Raw genomic sequence first — 4187 nt, forward strand, 5'->3', positions numbered from 1 at the left:
TTTCATGAGCTTTTAACATTGTAATTAATTGTGTTATTGTTTCTAATTACTGTATTTGTATCTTTACCTTTAGAAATTATAACTGGTTTAGCGTGTATTCGTTTTGTGAGCATTGAAATATATTTACAAGGTTTATTTGCCATAAAACAGTGATTTATTTTAGTTTAACCTATAGTTGTTGGTTTCTTCAAAAGTAAAAGATCGTATTCCTGCTTAAGTTCTTACACTGTAAAAAATATTGTGCCCCTTTTACTTAATTTGTTTTGGTAACTATTTGCATCAGTTTTTTAAGTAAATCCAACAAGGAGGATCTTTTAAGTGTAATATACTTTGCTTTTAGTGTATTACAAACTCAAATATATGAAGTGCAAACAACTAACTGGATCTCAAAAATTCCTTTCATTCAAATTAATTTTATCAGGTTCAGAACATTTTTTTTTTTTACCTGCTTAAATTCTTCAAGTTCCTGAACTAATGTTATAAGTTTGATATACTTAATGTAATCCGTTACAGAACTAATATTGTACGTTTCATTTGCTGAATTTACTCAGTATCGTAATTGATATTCTGTTTAATCTACAAATGTTTTTTACTCAGTTACTTATGGTACTCAGGTTAGTAAAATGTATTTAAATTGGGTTCCTACTACTCAAATATATACTCACAACTATACTTTAAAAGCTGATGCAAATAGTTACCTCAATATACTTGGGATAATTTACTAAATTATTATTTCTATACAAGGGAATATGCAAAAAGAAACAATTGTTTTCAACTTCAAACTTCCACACCTTTATTTTGAATAAAATAAATGTTATCATTTTATAATTTCTTCAAACTTCAATCTCAAATTGCCCCTTAAACCCAACTCCTTAGGCATTCGTATTTTGTAATCTGTAAGCATTCTGGGTATAACTACACCTTGCCTCCTTAGGTAAAGTTATATCCAGATAGCTTGCACCTGACTACAAATAATATTAGATCTTCACAACTGCATAAAGTTTAGGTGATAGTCTGGGATTAGCACTTTGACCTCACATCTTGTACAGTTTGGCAATAATTTTCTGGTGGTCTGTGTGCCCCTTAACAACAAGCAATATTTGAACAGAAACGTAAATGAAAGTTTTGTCTTAAAATACTTTACCCAAAGCACAATATGAACTTTAGCTCAAATACAACCTCATTCAAATAGTTTTAGATTAATCAAAACATGGGTTTTCAAATCATACATTGCACATTTGTTACAAAATATATGCCAAATTCTCCCTTAAACCTGACTCCACATGCACTAGTGAAGCCCATATGAACATATTATTTTGACAGGTATAAGCATTCTGGGTATAACTCCACCTTGCCTCCTTAGGTAAAGTTACATCCAGATAGCTTGACCTGACAAATAATCTCAGATATTCACTAGTGCATATGGAGTAAGTTTTAAAACAAAGCTGTAAGATCTGCAGTTTTGCTGCATTCAAGTACAAATATGTGACAACCACAACATTGTGAGTGCTAAAATGACTTCACCTGACAAAGAGCATCATATAAACTGTAGCGCCTATACCACCTAGCAACTAGCTTTTCAGCTTACTGAGTAGGGTTTAGACCACAGTTTGTGAGTGGCCCTTTGAGAGTTCTCATAGATATCTTTAGATATCTCTGAAAACAAGTAACTTCATCTTTAGAGCTTGGACCCGTGGGGAGGTTCCAAGAATACTTTTTGGAACACCTCAAAGGTATATTTCAGTTCTTTGGGGTACCTTAGATTTAAGCCATAGATGAGGCCCATAAGCAACGTATATGACTGTGTAACACTGGGAATACCAGCCAGCACCTCTGCTCCTTCGATGCAGATCCCATGCTCTATATTCTGGTGCAGATCCTTCACAGTGAACACCTTCATCACATGCTGAACGAGGTCCTCTCGAATCCTGGTGTCGTCAGCATCCTGAGTGAAAAAATGAAGAAATAACAGACTAGGCTATTACATTAACTGTGCAACTTGAGAGGAGAGAGGGAAAGAAAGGAAGATACCTCGTTTAGAGATAAATAAGGATACAAAAATGAAAACCTTTACCTTGTATTCTGTGATAAGGTCTTCAACCCTCTCACCGAGGAGTATGATCAGGCCACGGATCACACTCTCTTCTTTCCTGGATGATGTCGCACTGTAATATGATGTTATGCAAATAATTACATCTAATACCGGTAACTAAATACATACAGTATAACCTATATACTATTGTGAAGGTGTTACTGTGCATTCCCTGTACAGAACTTCAAGGATTTTCTGCATGTCCGCCTTTACAGCACCTCCTTTTGACAAGTCCAATAGTTTTGGTGTATATTCGTCCAGCTTCTGCATAAAGGTGGACTCAAGAGCAACAGTTGTAATTCTTCTGAACTCTTCCTTAATATGAGAGAGAGAGAGAGAACATCTTCTGAACAGATAAGTACAAAAGATGATCTGAGAGCCAGAACGCTATTGGGAAACCCCTCCCAAAGCATGTGTAGAGTGAGAACGTTTAGACTAATCTTTAATGCATATTGAATTGTAGATTAGAATATTAGGTCAAGACAACAACATATTTAAATCATTTTTTTACCTACATTGACTATTTTCATTCAGCTGTATTTTGTACCTGAGTGGGCTCAAACAGGGCTGGCCATCTTTCTTTGAAGTCCTTCACAGGAAGGGCCTGAACAACATCTTGCCTTTGATATGAGAAGGACTTTGCCATTTTAGCACTCACAATGTTGTGGCTGTCACGTATTTGTACTTGAATGCAGCAAAACTGCAGATCTTACATTGCATGTGCCGCCTGATCCCTACAGATTTAAGATAAAAATCAACACTTTTTTTGTGTATACATAAGCACTACAAAAGCTTAAAACATATTATTACTTATACATCCCATATGCTATCTCGTTCTAAAATAAGGAAGACACATATTGTCAATACCTGCCTGGGCGACAACGCTTTGTGTAAAACACTAATAGGGCCCTATGAAATCCTTGTTCTTTTCTCCCAAATGCCGTTTTATTTTCCGGGATTCCGTGTTAACTTTTTGTTGCCTAACGTGTTCAATCCATTTGGGTGACAGTATATATCTAATACCTATTATTCACACTAATGTTGGGTTACTGTAATAAAAATATCCAGTGTATCCTGTCCGAGGGGTACCGTGCATTCTGTTTACATTTCTGGATTCCGTCTGAGTTTTCCCGCATTGCGGAAATCATAGGGCCCTACAAGCCCTAATTAATGTGAGCTACAATGACAACACACAGACATTTGCATATATTTACATACATTATCAATGTATTCTGGAAAATATGGTCTGTCCAGTACTCAGGAACGTCTGAATACCTATACCTAAAGAAGAGGAGTTATTAAAATATATGGCAATGTCAGGAAAATAAAACTGGAATGACTTCAGCTTTAGATAGCTAGCAGAAACATCGCAATCCTAGGTGACTTGGAAGAGCTGCTTGTTACCTATCTTACTAGCAGCCCAGTCATTTCCTTTAGCTAGTTTGGCTGATAGATTATTGACTAGATAACTATGGCACAAGGTCAACGTTTGCAGTGCTGCCTTGAACATGTTGTGAATACGTGAACAACAAGAAGGTTTCCGCAAGGACAGGTGTAGCTAGATAGCTAGGTGTAGTTAGCTATCTATGTATTGTTCGTTCCTGTCTCTGCCTGGCTAGCTTGCCTAGCAGGCAAACATTAAATTGCAGGGGAACCATGTGTTCAGTTCTACTGTAATGTTTGCTGACGATGCATTTTTTGGTAAGCTAGGTAGCTAATATGTTACACAGATATTTCGGTCAATATAAAACTTACACAAAAATGACAAAGGTTAGAAACAGCGTCAAGGCAAGTAAATGCACTGCTAACTAGTAGTAGCATGCCCACCACTAGCTAACTATAATCAAATCAAATTTTATTTGTCACATACACATGGTTAGCAGATGTTAATGCGAGTGTAGCAAAATGCTTGTGCTTCTAGTTCCGACAATACAGTAATATCTAACAAGTAATCTAACCTAACAATTTCACAACAACTACCTTATACACACAAGTGTAAAGGAATGGATAAGAATATGTACATACAAATATATGAATGAACGATGGCCGAACGGCATAGGCAAGATGCAGTAGATGGTATAGAGTACAGTATATA

General features: G+C 36.0%; 1 long non-coding RNA gene across 1 annotated transcript; it reads right to left on the reverse strand.

The window, feature by feature from the left end:
- Positions 1-1586: 1586 nt before the first annotated feature.
- Positions 1587-3455, reverse strand: LOC115201295 (uncharacterized). Its single transcript, XR_003879726.1, has 3 exons — positions 2640-3455; positions 2075-2407; positions 1587-1945 (listed from the first exon to the last, which is right to left on the reverse strand). It is a non-coding gene; the product is annotated as an uncharacterized LOC115201295 (long non-coding RNA).
- Between the last annotated feature and the right edge of the window lie 732 nt (positions 3456-4187).

This window comes from Salmo trutta, chromosome 10 (genome assembly GCF_901001165.1).
Source record: "Salmo trutta chromosome 10, fSalTru1.1, whole genome shotgun sequence".
Lineage (NCBI taxonomy): Eukaryota > Metazoa > Chordata > Actinopteri > Salmoniformes > Salmonidae > Salmo > Salmo trutta.